The sequence below is a fragment of the Aquila chrysaetos genome, chromosome 2 (assembly GCF_900496995.4).
Source record: "Aquila chrysaetos chrysaetos chromosome 2, bAquChr1.4, whole genome shotgun sequence".
In the NCBI taxonomy this organism is placed as follows: Eukaryota; Metazoa; Chordata; class Aves; order Accipitriformes; family Accipitridae; genus Aquila; species Aquila chrysaetos.
This window is the reverse complement of record NC_044005.1, coordinates 32,523,888-32,542,255: the sequence shown is the minus strand read 5'-3', so window position 1 is coordinate 32,542,255 and position 18,368 is coordinate 32,523,888.

Here is an 18,368-nt window from a genome sequence, read left to right as displayed (position 1 = left end):
AAAACAGCATTTGAAAATCAACCTATGTCTTCTCTGCATCACACCTCATCATCAACAATGACACCAAATTAGATCTTCATTTGAAAATGCAAAAGTTGAACAAATCTGTAGTTTATTTTTCTGCAGATGTATTGGTCTACAGTGTAAGACAGTACTAAAGGTATGAAGTAATCAGGAGTACTCAGAAGATATGAGCTGACAAAACAGAAGTGGTTAGAATCCACCTTACTGAGCTATTTTTTGGCAACAACAACAAAAAAAAGTGTAAACCATTCTTTTCTCAAGAAAATACAAACTCACCACATTTTACTGCCTAAATTCTAACTTTGATCTGTATCTCTTCTATGGTACGCTCCTGTTCTTTATTAAGAAATACGTGGAAGTAGAAATAATTTCCAATCCTGGCTGAACAAAATTCACATTAAAAGGAATGTGATACACTGTGCATTGGGTTTGCTTTTGGGTGATTATTCTCACAGATTACTGAAGCGGCTCAAAGAGAAATTAATCAGTTACTAACATTGCTATGGTAGTTGAATCAATAATTTTGCTTGCTTTTCAGGATGTCAAATTTAAACAGAATAAATAAAGATTGTTGGAGTCTACTGTATTCTGCAGCCCCTGTGGAACCTCCTGTTCTCTCTTTCTTTCATCATCATTGAAAAACAGGTATAATTTCTGCACTGTTTTCACATAGTGTAGGACATTCATCCCCCCTTCAGTGGTCCTGTGTGTACTATTCTGTTTGCCTAATTCAACTCATTGATCGCTTTGGGGAAAAGTGGAATGATACAGTAATCAGAATCTCTGCTACCTCCTGCTAACCTGGATGCATTCCTAAATAGCTCCCATTATGGGCTTCAGTCACATCTTGCATCCCCAGTGCTGATAGCCTGGTCTCTTAACAGGTGGACACATCTGTTCTACTCTGCCAGATTCAACTTATGGTGATTGTGCTTTGAAATATTTGCTTAGTTTGTTCCAAATAGTATGCACATCTGTTCAGATCTAATATTACCTTGAAGTTATGGTTTAGTTAAATAAAAAGAGACATCTGTAAATTTTTCAATGGTTGTACAAATATACATGTTTTAAAATATCCTTAGAATATTTTAAAAGACCGTTTTAAAGTTTCATGACCTTTGGTTTTGTTTAGCCACTGAGTAGGTTATCTTCTTTATTTTAAGAAACTAGTAAGTACAGATAGAAATACTAATTGAGAAATAGTCACCTGCTAACAAACAGAAAAATCACTTAGCATATGAGAAGGTTCATACTGTGTCTGCTACTTAAATTTATTCAACTCTGCAAATTAAACTTTTCTCCATTTATCTTAACAGGAGGGCCTCATCTAAAGTAAGTCTAGTAGATTGTGTCTGGCATAAAATGCCATGTATTTTAGGAAGATCATTCCTTTTAATCCAAAATTCTGAAGATTTATGCAAAATAATTTTACAGGCTCTTGAGGGACAGAGTGTCAACTTCTTTTGCTTAGACAATGCATGAAATAATGATAATGACATACCTATAGAAGGAATACATAGAAGGAATCATAGCTAATAGTTAACAGTATAGTTATGTATAGTTACAGTTGTATAACTATAACTATATAGTTATATATGTAGTTAATAGTATAGTTATATATAATTTTATATAGTTATATAACTACAATATTAACTAGCATAGATAAATAAGTTGCACTGAAGGAAGATAGCAAGCATGCATCAATATGACTCTCTATGCCAGGTGCAAGGACTCTTGCTTGGAAAGAACTACATCCAGGTGCTGACCTGTGCTTCAATGGATACGTGAACTTTATTCTCTGCATAACATGAAACACATGTAGGGTTTTTTTCTCCATAAGCTGAGGGGTCTCAACTTGATGTTACAAACTCCTGTTAGTGGTTGCTCCTGCTCTTTCTAATTATTCCATGCAAGAAGAAACTGCTCCAACAGAACAGTCTTCCAAGGTACTCTTGTGATGAGTAAACCAAAAGTATGAGTTTCAATCCTGTCACACTAGGAGACAGTTCATGTTAGACTTCTCACCTAAATGTCATATACTAGGCATTGCCTAGGAGGCAGGCAGGCAGGCAGAATTATTGATGGACCAAGGAGGCTGGTATCCCTCTTCTTTATGAAAATGAAGAACTCTCATATCCACCTTCAAGAGCCACAGCTCAGAGTGGTGGATTTCAGACCAAAGGAGAAAACTTGAAATCTGTTTACATCTAGAGGGAGGCAAGATGTGCAAGACTGCTCACTCTGCAGCCATTTCCTAACAACCATACTCAGCAAGTTGGCCTTTCTGTTAGGCAGCTCATTGAGCCATATATTTTATACAGAGTCAGATACCTTATTTAGGTAGACCTGTCTTAGTAGCAAGGTGCTAGAAAAGTTCAGGAATGACAAGGAGATCTTGCAGTCCTGTTGGCAAGAGCCATTTTCAACCAGTTTCTTAATGACAAATTTCTTTAATCAAATAATTAAACATATTTTTATCTTTGAAGAATGTCAGAATCTATACATTTAAATCTCATATATCTCTAGCTTTAAAGAAATATCTCCTCATTAAATCTCAGTGTTAGAAAAGAAATTAATTTTTAATAGGATCAGAGCCTCCTGATGTATCTGAGGTCCAATTCTACTTCCAGTTCTGAATTACTGAGCTTTTGTATATAGAAATCAGTTCAAACCATACCTGTGGGTCTGCAATATCCTCACCATGAAAGCAGATTCATTCAAATGCAAATCTTTTTCATTCCTCAGTGCCACATGAATTACATAGGGCACAAAATTCTCAAGGTCCTCCTAACCTAACTTGGAAACCAAACTATCTGGAAAACAACATTCCAGGCAAAAAAAAAGCAAACAAAGTTTCAGAATTTCTTTGTTTTGATTTACAGCGTAATCAGTCTTGCAACAACTATTTTTCATGGACCATGAGAACTGACTCCTATCAAGGTCAATATCCAGAAAGAATGGATTTTATTTATAGTGTAGTAAAGCAATGCTCAGTGCTTTCTCAAATTCTGTGAAGAGGTATAAAGTAGAATTCCAGGTAATTTTTTCACTTTTTTTTTAGGGTAAATAGAAATCTTGGGAGGGTGAGGGGAGAAAAAAGGGAGGTTGATGGGACTCATTTCCTCTTTTTACTAGATTTGAGAATCTTTGGTTTGTTTTTTGCCAAAATCGTTATGTTTCCTCAAAAAGTTTTGGTATTTAAAATAATACTTCAGTCCTCTAAATCTGAAGCCTATTGAGAAGGGCTTGTATAACTTCAACAGTTTCTTCTATATCTCCAGAAGTTGTCTAATGATTGCTTCACAGAGGTAGCTAGACAGCTAGCTTAAAATCATCTATAGCATTGTCTTCAAGCCACCTGGACTTTCATCTGCTACTTCAGCCAAGCTAATCCATTACACCATCTACTTTAAAGACCTACATTCCAGAATTACAATATTCTAATGAAAAAATAGAGCCAAATCAATGTCTGCATACACAGAAGGAATCATGGCCAAGCTGCCATATTAGTACAAGAGCCTCTAGAAAGTTGTCTGGCTGAACCAGCTGGCTCCAGGTGACTGCAAAAGTGTGCCTCACTTCCTCACAATCAGATGGTTTCATGTGCCAGTGCAAGGATGCTAATCTTACATCCAGGCAGCTGTGTGACGGTCTGACAAATTATAGTCAATGTCTCAAACATTCGTTAAAGAACTTTGGTGGAGAAAACGGCCTCTGTAAAAATGCTGGAGTTTTGTGAACAGGTCAATGTGGCCAGAGGAGAGGGCCCCACGGAGGGTGGGACCACACTTCTCCAAAGCCGCAATTCCTTATCTTAAGTGACCAGGAGAAGGAGCCCAGCATATGCGCCTGGAGGAGGAGGCCCCACAGAGGATGGGACTGTGCTTCTATCTTAAGCGGTCACACCAGCAGAAAAAGAGAGGCAACTCCGCAATGAGCACCCGCAAAGCTCACAGACCGATTCCAGAGAACCCTGGGAACGGGACTGCGCATGTCGAGACCACCAACTAACACACTATAAAAGAAGGAAGAATGAGTTCTCAGTGCGCGCCCTCCAGAACTGGATCTCTACACTGGCTGGACCAACGCTGGACCCAGGACTGGTGAAACCCTTTTCTTCTCTCTTTCTCTCTCTCTTTCTCTCTCTCCCTCTTTTCCCTCTCTCTTTTCCACAGTCCCTACACCTCATCCTTTCAAACATAAACCGTTGACCAAGTCTGAGACTAGGAGTGGATCCAGCCACCCCTGGGCTCCTCTTTGAGAAGGAGTCCAGAAAGCAAGGGGGTCTGCTCTGAACCTCATGACTCAATGGGAGGGCTCTCCTTCTGATACATTTCATGTTCCTTTTTCCATTTCTTTTTATACACCTTCCTTCTCTTCTCAAACAGCGGCTTAACGACATGTTTCAAGGTTCATATTGATAAGTTCACGTGTACTTGGGCAAGGTTAGCTAGGTTGAATAAATGTTGATTGTTGTTTGAACTCCCCTGGTGTCATTTCACCTTAATTCTGACAAAGGAAATCCACGAACCTGAGTCGCTCCAACTTTGGGACGTGACAAGCTGTTACTTCCCATGTCACGGTTTTGGCTGCTTGAAACCCCTCCTAAACCTCAAAATGAAAATTCCATGTATTTATACACATATAATGTAAGGAAATTACAATGAACTGTTACTATATATTTTATTACACACTGCAAAGAGAAAACGCACCCTTTAAAAAGCAAAGCTTTTTAAGAATTAAATTGCATAAAACCAACATTCTGAAGAAGGAACTCTCTAAGAAAAAAAAAAACTAAAATAAAAAAAATTAAACCTATGAATCAAACACTTTTCATTCTAGGTCTGAAAAGCTGTATGTAAAGCATGCTCTATTACAAGTGAAAAAGATATCTAACAGGATTCTCTCCCAAAGTCCCAGTCTCATTTCCCCCACAAGCCTTTCCACTTAGAGAGGCAGAAAAATACATATTAATAATTATGACTGGAGAGAGTTACAGGAGCATTCACATGTTCTAGATTTGTCCTGGATGTTTGTCACTATGTCATATGATATGAATGATTCACTACAAAGATTACTTGAGAAAGTACTTGAGGAATATGACATAAAAGAAAATTTAGCATGTATTTAATTTTACTTTTTTTGTACATAGCATATGTTGGTTTTATATATTCTTACATAATGATATACATTAACATACAATATACTAAATATTATACTTACATCCCTGATTTCTTTGACTAGGTGGAAATGTACCTTTAATATGCAATAATATTTTTAAAAGGTCCCAAATTCCAAAGGTCCCAATATTACATTGCAAAGCAAACAAAGAAATCAGGTTTCAGGCAAGGATTTTATCTTCCATGAAAAGTATTTCCAATTACTGTTTTAAGACATCACTTAAAATTACAGCTGTGAAAATCCAATGCACATTCACTATCACAGACCATTATTTGACAGTGAGATATATCACTCCTATCTAATTCATATCTTTAATTTTCTGAAAACCTAATAAATCTCAAATTGTTCCTTCATAGTGATAGCATAATCTGTTGTTATATATAAAAGAAAGAAAGAAATACCTTTCTAGTTTCAGAAATTGATCCAAATCCTTCTCTCTACATTGTCCATCTGTATCCAGGGATTTTCCAATATAAACTAAACTTGTTCGGTCTTCCTGCCAAAATCATGCCAAAGATTAGAGGGTATGTTTCCATACATAAGATACAAAAGAAGAAATGCAGTTAAAATTGAGCTTACATCCAGTTTATAGAGAAAACAAAAATCTTTTCTCTGTACATATACTCTCTCACACACATACCTGCCATCACAGGTACTAAATACATTCAGTAAGTGTTAAGTGATTCCCTTCTCTTTTAAAAAAATCTTTCCATTTTTTATGGAGACAGAAACTCTGCTAGAACCAATACACACAGCTGCATTAACTCAAGTTTCCCGTTGTATTTTATCACTCTAGCTTAATATCCAAAATGTTGAACTCCCACTGACATGTCTGGCATAGAATATGTGACACGTTTCATGTCACCAAATGGTTGTGAAAGTTAGAAGAAAGTCCATGACTTCCTTGTAGGCTCTCCAAAAACCAACAGAAGTCTCCAATTTATCCACTGCCTTTTGCCTTGCCTGCCAACGTCAAATGTCCACTATGCCTTAAATTCCTAAGAAATGTCTACAGTGGTGCGCAAAACCTGCCCCTCAGCAGCTCTGGAACCACAACACTCTTTCTCCCACTGTGATTTCTTTAACACCTTATTTTGTTATGGGACCTGCTGCAGCCTGACATATATCAGATAAACTGAGAGAACTAGGTAATCTACCTCTGCAAAGAGTTCTCTACAAGAATTTTAGATTAAAGTAAAAATTATTAAAGGGAATTTATCTTCTGATGCAAACGCAATTACAGGTCTAATTCACCTTTCCAAGCTTAAAATTTTGTAATTCCACTGAATTCATTAGAATGATGCTGAAATAAAGTTGGACTAATAATACACTGGGGGTGTTTGCATCAGTGGGATCCCTCAGTAGCAGTGAAAGGAAGCAGTTGATTATTGTCTAGCTTCAGCTACTTGAAAGAAGGAGGAAGGCAGACAGGTTATTTAGAATGGACTCATAATGCTGGAATTAAACTGTAAAAAGTTAAGTTCACATTTAATTTAAGGGAAAATATTATGAATATGAAATATTTTTAATGTGGCGTACTCTACCAAGGGAAATTAAACTTTATTTTGTGAGACTCTCTGGCCAAAATTATTACCGACTTTGCATATCCGTTGCTGAAGATCAGATTTTAAAGATCTTCCGTAGCACATTTCTTGGACTGGATTAGAAAAGTCTGATTATCTTTGTTACACTAGAGTTGTTCTTGGTACTTGTGCCATGAATGGCTTTTGATAATAAATGAGGAATGAGGTTCACAGTGGAGATGAGCACTCTCATCTGCAGGCACTTTTTTAAACTCAGACTGAAGATTAGTCAATATTAAGACGGCTTTGACTTTTCAGTAGCAGGTTACTGTTTTCCAGTTCAGAATCCCTAGATATTTGTCCTCTATCCAGCTGGGAACTAGAAAACAAGTGAACAGAACTGAAAGGGATAGCTGGGCACTGCTTACTCACACACATCTTCTGACCTTAGATCTCAAACACAGCAGGGAATAACCTCAGATCAGCAGAAAACTAAACTGGCTCATTGTGCTATATATTTTCTATCTTTACTGTCTCAGAATCTTGGAAACTATCTGCTAATTTAATTTGTTGTGATTAATACATTGTTCCAGTGTTTCCCGCTGTTATAGTCTGCAGGAGAATTTAGTTATAATGATGGCTAAACTCAACAGCAAATTTTAACAACAGGAATTATAGCACCATTATGCAGAAATGTCTAGCAAATTATGCAATTGTATCTACCACAATATAAATCTCAAATATATTAAAGCTCTCATTGTTTCTTTGAAACAGCTAGCCTGGGTGTCAGCCAAAATGTAAAATTCACAAAGGCAATTTAATTTTTTATTTTTTTTTAATCCTATGGGCTTTTCAGAAGACTGTTAGCTGAACCTCTAGGTCTGTATTAGCTCTGTTGATAGAAAAATTGTATTTGCTTACAAAACTGCATGCTTATTGCAAGTTATAAGTAATAACCAAAATATGACTCAAATGTCTTAGAAACCAGTACTAATAAGCATACATTCCAAATTGATTTATAAATGCATAAAAAATGTCAGGTTAGCAAATCTGAGGACATTTACAAAATAAGCAAAAGAAGTAGTAAATGCTTATCAGACGCTGAAGGGCACAAACGGGTATTTTTGCTCTAACAAACTTTCACTAGAAATGTACATGAATGCAAAAAGGTAAGAAACTAAAGGAGTTTGTGACTGTAATTTGAGAACCCTGCAAACATTTTACAGTGTTCTAAATAATTTGCCAAGCAAGTGACGCATGTTGCAAACAGCAAGAGACAAACTTCAAAAGCTTTTCCAGCCTTCTGCATGCAGAGCAACCAAGTCTTTAATCAACTCCCTTCTCCCCACTTTCCCTAATTCCCTTAACCTAAACTATTTCACACTTTACTAATCCCTACAGTTGAATTCCCTGGGGTTTTTTTCAACCCCAAGTTCCTTCCACTGCCCTGTTCCCCTTCCAGCTCCAGCACTCCTTTCATCTTTCCTAATATTCTTACTGTAGGTCTTTAGCAGAGTCTGCAATGATATTTCATAGGCTCAAAGTGGCAGCTGTTACAAAGTTAAACTCTATGGGGCTCTCAGACTGCCATCCTCAAAATGCACTACATGTCCCAGAGCATGAGAGCGAATGAGTCCGGAGGAAGAAAGAATGGTTGCCTTCTTTCAATAAGATCCACTGCGTCAGCTTTTTTGCCTCTTCTACTTCGTGTTTTATCACCATCTGCTGGCAGAACCTCAAAACACTGCTCTGAGACTTCCTGGATCCTCCAGAGCTCTCAGCTCTGTGAATCTGTTGGGAAACCACCAACTGCATATCATCCCTGTCTTACTCATGGTTCTTCTGCTGCTGGCATGTATTGCAGACACAAGCAATGTCACCTTCCAGAAGAACCATCAACATCTAATTCTGTATTGTATCTAATCTATCTAACTCCAGTGAGGACCAGCTCTCTTCTTTTCAAAACAAAGAAGAATTAAATGAATACAAACATATACTATACACCACAACCTTCACTCTGCCCTCCCAATTTTCCAGACTTCCAGTGCACATTGATCACCTGCTGAACATGACTTGACTCCTCTATGGTCTCTTCCTCTAACCTAATCTTTATCAATTACTAGCAGTGTAGAAAGAGGTGTATGCAGGGAGGCAAAAACAAGAAAAACAAAAGGAGGTATATTGTTTGTAGGACGGGACACTTGTGATGATAGAAATAAAATGTATATTGTTGAAAGGAGATATATGAAGAATAGGTAAGTTGTATGTATAAAGTAAAGAGCTTGAATATCTTGTTTTTATGGGTTTGCGCCAGACACGATGTGTGCATAAGTAGCTACTCAAATCACATTTTTCAACAAAATGGTCCGTGTTTCAGCACCACGTGTCTTTGATTTCAACCACATTTCAGATGGCTTTCCAATGTGGGCATCAAGGAAGGTTGCTAATTTCAGCTCACTTCCATGGTGGCATTTTGACACAATTTCATGTCTTGCATCAGCTAGAAAATAACAACTACAACAGTTCTCTGGATAATTGAATTTTAACTCTGTGAAACTATTTCTTCACAAATTTATGCACTCAACTTTTGGGGGAAAAAACCAGCTGATTTTACTCATTTCATCACTAAGTCATATATTAGTACTATCTCCAAGGACTCATTATGGGCTATTGTAGGCATATGTCTGCACTCAAAATAAAAATAAACACATTTTCTTACAGAAATGCTGTGCTTCTACAGTCTCCTGCAGAGACAATTATAAACTACCATAATGATTTATTTTAACAATTGTAATTTCTAATTTAGATTATAACTACTATAATATATTATAAATATTATAACAAATATAAAGATAATTCAAACTCCTAAACTGACAAAGATTCTGTTGCCTGAATTTATGAATTAAGACCAGTCATTAGGAGCAAGTCTTAAAGACATGGGGTTTTGTCTGTGTCTGTGTATCTGTCTTTTAAAGAACTTTAACTCTCAGGAAATGAATAGGGCTTGGCAACAGCTATAGGAGCCATAACTTTCTCATTTCAAGAAACTTCATTTAAATCTATATACAGAGTGTGCTAGACACTTTATAGCCTATCTATGGCTATAAAGACTTGGTTCATGTCCCAGAGAGTTTCTGCTCTCACTTGAAGACTTGATGAATTAAGTGAGTGGAGAGAATGCAGAATAAAGAAAGTGAGTTTTATAGGATAGCAACTATACAGTTAACAATATGAATAAAGAATAATACTTATTATAAATTTGGAGGATGTATTTGGAAAGGAAATCCACATGACTCAACATGAAAATAACTCCTAATATGCTAGCCTGTATGTTGAGTTAAAATTGAAACATATGCAAAGTCTTGATTGGATGAGAGACTTATTAAAATTGTAATCCTCTGTTTTTTCTTGACTGTTCCTGGATTATTGAGTTTTTTTCCAAAAAGGAGGTCATGTAATTATTGTACATGGCTTTTCATTGCCCCTTTGAGATTTCCTGGGTATGAATAAATTATTATTATTTAAAATTTCACATCATTGACACATTACTTCTGAGGAATCATATCAGCTCTTCACCCATTTTGAATTCTGTCATTTGTCTCTTTTAAATTACAAAAATCAGCATTTATACTGCATTATTATTTATCTATTTTTATATTTTAACCAGAGGAAAATAAATACATTTCCTGAAGTAAGGAAAAAACAGTCTAATTAGTTTGATGAATCTAGCACTTCCTGAAGACCTCTTACAGATAATAGAAAGACAGGAAAATAAAACAATATGAAAGACCCAACAAGACAGCATAATTTTATATAGTGTTGAAAATCAAAGGCCTTCAAGCGGGGAAGGGTATGATCACAATCTATAAATATTTTCAAGGCTTTCAAAATGAACGAAGGAAAGGAATTCATTTCTATAGCTGGAAAGAATAATTCTCCCCGCTGAAGGAATCACTGGATGAAATTCTATGGTCTGTTTTACTCATGAGGTCAGACTAAATGATTATCATAATGCCTTTCTGGCCTGAAGCCTGTAAATCACACTACCTAAGGATGGCAATTCAAAGAGACAATTATACCTAAGGAAAAAACAGTTTAACTGATACTAAAAAAAAAAATTCTAAACAGTAAAAGTCTGGATTTCGATGTTTTTAGTGATCCCTAGCCTCCCTCCTTACCTCCATCCTTCCCCTTTCTTCATGAAGAAAACAGGAATATCCAAAAATAAGTACTACTGTCATTCAACACTGGGAGTAACATAGAATCTGATGATGTCCTGAGAACTAGAAAAAATTATGGCAACTCCCTTTTACGCCAGAGAGAGATTTGTTATGTCACAGGCACCTTGTCATATCTGTGCTATACATCATTTTTCAGGAGTCTTAATCAATCCAGAGACTCCGTAAGATTTCTCTACCAACAAAAAATATGTCTAGGCATACAGCTTCCAAGTAGTACCCTTATGTTTTTAAATGACATTGTAACTTTTGTATTGCTAATCAAAACCAAATGTCTAAAACACCATAGTGAGAACTGCTAAGCTGAAGTTGCAAACTCCTGCACTCTTTTTCCATGCATATTTCTTCCTACTAAAATTGAAGTTGAAAGTAGTTGCGTGTCCCACCTTCAGCAACTTAGAATTACAAACCATAAAAAGAAGGTGAGATTAAGAGGTTAGCGAGTATGTTGTATGAGTAATACTGCAGAATGCAAAGGGCAGACTAGGTGACCCAAAGGGCTTTTTTCTCTGCTTCTAATACCTGTGATTCACTGACCTGCTATTCTTCCAAAGGCACTTCAGCGATTCTTACTTCTTTGCTTCCATACATGTAACCCAAAGGGAAAGCAGTAATGTGAGACTCCAAAATATAAGGATAAAATTCAGAAATATTGTACATGTAGAAAGTGGCAATATGTGTTTCAGATATAAATCGGGGGCCAGATTTACAAAAGTATTTATCTGCCAAAAATGCAAATATGCACTTGCTGAGATTTACAAAAAAAATAGATGTCTGGATACTATTGAAAATCTGCATCTTAATGTCTATAAATACCCTTGTAAATCCACAACTCAGAATTTGTTTTTTTCACTGTATAAAGAACTGAGCCTCTCTGGATGGTTTTCAGGTAAAATAAAGTGAAAATCAAATGGATGGGTGAATGCATGCACATACAACATTTTTGATTTGAGGAAATAGCAATACAGTGGGATTACATAAATAATAGCTGTGCTTGAAGTATTATTTTCATCTCATGGATGTAACAGTGACAGTTAAGCAAGGAAACAATGTTGCTCTTATGTATATATCGCGCTTCATAATACCCACAGAAACACAGTCTAACTAATCTCAACACTTAGCAGTTTGCTGAAAGAGAAGAGAGGAGTGAGTTTGAGAGGGATGGAAAAGAACTCCAACACTCAATGCAATTGTGCAGTGTAACTCATGAATATGCTTCCTTCATCCTGAGAAGTACTGGTGTAGTGTAAAATACACCTGCCCAGTTTTCAAGTGTTGCACACCTTTGTCATTTTGTTGTCTTGGTCTTACAGTCTCATCTGAAGTACAAGGCAGTCATCTTTTTAGCTTTGGTTGAGTACTTCATAAATGAAGCAGAAGAAATAGAGACATCTCCACATCTTCTGATTTTCAGCAGGGTAATCTTATATTTATCAACATGCTTTTTAAAGGCTTGTTTTCAGGTTCCCTAAAAGACATTCTCTACCCTTCACAGTTTCTTCTTAGCTTGATGTTCGGTCTGCATTTGCCCTTTCCTGTACTGCCCACACCAACTGTCACTACCCTTTCCCCTCAAAAAAAGAGCTTAGTGGATGAATTTTTGCCCAAGGAAACTGTGTGTGCTTCCCTTTGGGTAACCTGCAATGCAGAGGGATACACTGCAGCCTGTACTTTCTCTGCTAGGACAGCTTGTTTTACTTTAATTCTTTTCCCTTTCTTCATGTAACTCTACCCATACCGGGGAATAAAAATTGCTAGGAGGCATCTAGTTTGGCATTTTGCTTTTGCCTGGCTGCTTGTAAAAGTCTGTCTGTTATCAATATGTGATACAGAAAACATTCTTTAAGGTTACTAGGTGTTTTGCATAGTGGGATAAAATACTTTATGATGTAAACTCAGCCTTCTTTGAGACTTCAGTCTTTAAAAAAACTGCTCAATTACTGCAAAACATCTTGTTATTTTGAGTTTAAGTTTCTTTAGACGCCAAGAACTACACTTATAGCTGGGAACAAAATTACTATAATTTGACCAGCACATGTAAGTCTACTTGAAGATCAGTAACTAGGTTTCTTTCAGCTAAATTCTCTAAAAGGTCTCATCTTGTACATGTTCCAAGAGCTTTCCTAACAAATACTAACTCCGGACAAAATGCAATTATCAGTTTATTCAGGATTTTGTTTAAAACACAGCTGGGAATGATATCAACTTTTACAAAATAATAATGTTGTAGAGATTGTTGTAGAGAGCTTGTTTAGAAAGGGGGGAAATGGCTCCATTGCTCCCTTGAGCCCTGGGGGAAAAGTCTTACAACCACATTTCTCACTTTCTGTGGGAAGGCTCAGTCCCTAGGTTATAGAATTCACCTTTGTGAAAACACTGACAATCCCCTACCCCTGTTGCCTGAAGCCGTGCCAAAAAAAAAGATAAAAATTGCAGGTATCATGGTGATGGAAAGAAATAAGAGGAAGACAGAGTGCATCTTTCTGTGATGTAATGTTTAGCCTACTGATTAGTGGTGGAAGAATAAGAACTAAGGTCTCAAGGTACATTTCCCATGTAACATAAAACAGCTGTGCTAGCAGCAAGAATCAGAATAAAGGCATCTCTGCTCCAGCATAAACAAGGTCTTAGCTTATAGAGCCCTGACTCTCCCTTTCTTGCTTTCCTCTGCAGCTTTCTTTTCCCAAAGTGCAAAGGTAACATATGACCTTGTTATCCTTCCCCACAGGTCCTGAGCTGAGAGCAAGTAAGCTGATCATGAGGATCAGACTTTATGAGACACAGACTAAAAATCAAAATGCTGCCAAATCAAAAGAATAAGCATCTCATTTGTACCGATACCTGTGAGTATCCACTGTAAGTTAAACTTCAGAGAATTACTGGTCACTCAAGCTGATCTTTACTTCCCCAAGTGGGAGATTCCGGCTTTGATTTAATATTTTCCCTTGTGATAGAGTGGCCATAGATGACTTCTACCACACCTGCTGTGGAGGTCTTTTCCCCATCACTGAACAGGAAAACACCACCCAGTTTTACCACCAAGTATGAACGCACTGTGTGGAGACATCTTTTATCATTGTCATTCCGCCATAACATTATTTCCTGTGTATTTAAGTTCTGAGTGTATCAGGTCATCAGCTGTGCAGTCGTTTGTCAGAAAGTTGGCTTAAACTAATCAAATACAAAAGATTACAGCCTCAACATTAGGGAATATCAGTGCAGGGAATCTGCTCAGTGCCACCTGTTCTCCTACAACCATGTAGCTATGTAATACTCTATTATCATTGCTACTAGCAAGCCATAAGCTTTGTACTGAATTTGCATGGCCTCAAGACTGAAGTTTGCAAGGCCTGCTCTGTCTGAGCTTTCCTGACCTCCCTGCAGCTTTGTCTTACTTGGTTTAGCTGTGACAGCAGTATTTTTAATTGTCTAGGTCTCTATGGCTAATTTGTTTCACTTTTGTTTATCTTTGTATGTTTTCACCAGTTTTACAAACCTAGCATAATAATGTAGTATAGAAAATACAAGCCTGATGTGTAAATAGAGGTCTGAAGAGGTGAAGACAGAGGATGTGGTGTGGAAGAGTACAGGCATGGGATGACAAAAGATGGGGCACAGGCTGGCTCTGGAGGCCCCACAGCTGTAGACAGCTCTTCAGTAGTGCATTAAAGAAATGCAGACCTGGACATGACCAAAACTGAGCTTAGTGGTAACAAAGAGTACAAATAAATACTATCTAAAGTACATAAAAGGTACCAAGTACAGTAAATTGTGATTAACATGGACCTGCAGACCAACAAAGAAAGAACCATGATGTACAAGCATGTTAGCCAAGATATAAAAAGATCCAAGTGGATCCTGCAGTGAAGAAGAAGAAATCATCAGCATGAGCATCATATCCCTCTCAGTGAAGGACTCCAGGTGCTGACAACTCATTGTAACTCTCCCCACTCCCACCCACCAGAATAAAAACACTGACATTAGGACCAGAAGAGCAGAGGAAAGGTGAGTATAACATCAGGAACAGGGGTAGAAACTAAGTCCACATATAACAATTTTAACTGTCTTATTATTCCTGCTTTTGCTGTAATAACTAGATCTGTACTAATAATGATTAGATTCTTAAATTTCAGTTATCTAACAATAAATTTTTGGCTTTATATATATGTATGCATATGCATACCTCAGGTGCACTTCCTCTTTGCCCGTGAAACAAGATTTTGAGCATAACATGCTGGGTTCTGAGAGTTCGGTTCTCAATGGGAGCGGCTCCATGGGTTATACTAGATCTCTGCTGTTACGGGTCTGGAAAGGAATTTAAGTAAAACCAAGAAAACAAAACAAAAAAACCAAAATAATTTCCTACTACACAAACAGAAAGTACAGATAAGTATTAAAATTCAGGCACACCATTCCAACACTACTGACTTTGCACAGTAGCTATTTTACTTGCTATACTTTACTAAAATCTTTTCATTCTCTTTTCAGCAGATATTTAAGCTTTAAAAAATTCAGCAGTAAAACAATGCCACCTAACCAGCTTAGTTTATTTTGCTGCACCAGAGTATCCCTAACTGGATGGCAGTCCCATAAAATGTGTTTTTGATATAGAACCAAGAGGGACTGCAGTTCTGAGAATTCTTCTGCAAATGTCAGTGACAATATAGTTGGAAATACTTTATTCTGGGCCTAATGTTCTAGCAAAGAAAATCCCCCCCAAAAGTACTGTGGTAACATTTATGTCACAGCATGTGTGGCAGGGCTGATGGAATGAAACAATCCATGGTCTAGTTTTATCCTGCTGGGCAAATTTTTGTCGCTGTGTGCTGAAATCCAAAGTGATTAGCATGCCAGAAAGACATGCGGTGCCATCCCTAGTTCTTTGTCAGAAAAAAGCAGCTTCATTTTAGGTAACATTTCAGAAATTTTGGAACAAGGAAGGCTGATGAAAACCCTTGCAGCAGTTAAGTCCAATGTCAGCCCTGAAACCAGTATGGGAGCCCCAGATTTCTAAGTCCCTGCTTACCAGAGGAGAGAAAAAGAACACAAATCACAGCTTTAAAAAAATGCACAATTGTAGAAGAAAATAAGCCAAGTTGTTTTTTTTTTTAATCTTTGCACCCTCTGTAGTCATTTACATGAACATAATGTGGTGTAAAGTCACCCTGACGGCTGAAGAAAAAAAGAATTTTGAATTGTAGCCTTGTTTATTGATTTTTAATAAAATAAAAGTATGTGACTGTCTCTGGAGAAGAGGTCAAATGCTTCAAAAGCATACACATACATTCAGATATATAGTGAGGTACTACCTATTACTTTAAGTCTCTAACTTAGGCCTCAAACGAATGCAGGTTCCCCATATAAACAGTGAAAAAACCACCCAGGTGCTTCTAAAGAGTAATTGAGAACATTTAAATTAAGCCTAGCTGGCACCTTATTTGGATCACTAGATATATCCCTGTCCTCCATGGAGGACACATGGAACTGAGGTGCCAAATGTAGGCACCTTAATGGGATTCGACTGTAGGCACTGAAAATAATTCTCTCTTTCTGCCACCATAGTGTAAACACACATTCAGCCCACTCTGAATGAGAAGAAATTGCATGTAGCACTTGCACTTTTTTTTTATACTTTAACCACCAAGCTGGAGATGGAAAATGTTTATACATTCCCATTTTATATTATTTAATGAACAAGTGTTTCAAGTGCTGTTTCAAGCAGTGGAAGTGTATTATTTCCTTTGGAAGTTGTTTTACAACATAAAGGTTCTTGTAGAAAAGGAGATTTTCATTTCTGTTTTCCTATTTAATGTAATTGCAAAAGATATTCCTTTCTATCATGAAATGTAATTCCAGCAATTTCTGTTGTGCTAATGAGCTTACATTTTCAGAAATATATTTGCATATACTCAACCACTTGTATCACTTACAATTTAGAAAATTTAAGTTTTTATCATTTTTCTTCATAAATCAGTTCCTTCTACCCATCCAACAAACCTATTTCTTTTCTTTTCACCCCTCTTAATATAAGACAGGTTTTTTCTTCCATTATGGCATGTCCGTCACTTACCATTTGCTCAAAACACAGCGTTGCTATAAGCATTGCTTGGATTCCTCCCCCTTTAGTTTTTTTAATATAAAGAAAAGGTGACTGCCTGTAAAATGGAGGAGTACCTCTAAGCTGGAGTAGGCTATGCATGGTGTAGTGTCTGGTTATAATCAATGTTTCTCATAAAGCTTTTCTGTGGTACCTTTTACAGATCATACCATATCCACATAATCAGATGAAAATCCTTTCAAAAGAGTAAAACAAAGTGCAAGTATTGGCCTTGGCCCTAATACTTGCTTTAAGCCATCTCCCATTACCTCAGCTACCTTGACATGCACGATCACATGAACCTCCAAGTCTCCTGCTCCACACCGGGAGCACTGGTTATCTTCCAAATATTCAGGTTTTGCATAGCTAGCATAATAGTTCCCCCTTCATCTTTTATCCCATAGGACAAGGCACTGACCCAGGTTACACTTAATTTCTCTCCCTAATGAATGCTATTCATAAAGGTATGCCTATGCTACTGAGCTAAGTACTAATATGTAACATAAAGCGTACATCAGGACTGCAATCTACTGTTAGAGGGTACCAGCTGGACAGCATATCAAGAATTACATTTAAGGACAGTACAGAAAATCCTACATTCCCAGAGAAACCTTCCTATACTGTTACCAGCGTCGGTGTCGCCAGGATATTACTTTAACCTTCTTTTTCATCATTCCATCATTATGTTACGGATGATCAAATGCCTGCAGTATGATACTGCATGAAATGATGCAGACTTATTTGAAGCAGTATGGTGAGATTACTGACACAATTATTTCCAACACAGGATAGGAATATTCCTTTCTCTGCTATTAATATTTGCCTAAAAAAAAAAAAATCCAGGTCCTTTATCAGCTCAGAGTTTTCACATAACTGAAATTAGCAGCATTAATCTTCTCTTCTGCAATAAAAAAAAAATGTATAAAAATTACGCAGCGATAGCCTTAATACCATCCATTTTCCAATTCAAATGCTAAACTAGACTCTCACACTGCTGCTTGGACACATTACTCTAGCGTGGCAGATTTGTCACTATAGCAGGAAAATGCTTTTCTTTTGTGCCTTGACTCCTTTTTAAGTCAGCTGAAGATCATGTTATTTCTTCCCATTTTAAACACTGAAAAAAAAAAAAGGGAAATGTGGGGTACAGGGAAAACAGCCATTTTCTTTTTTCTAAAGAGTGCATTAAGAGATTAGCAGCACACAGGAGGAAAAGCACAACGATGCTGTAAAATAACCCAATGTCCTGTATTTAAAAATGGAAAAGATTAATACAAATTCATTCCATTAGGTTAGCTTGCTTTT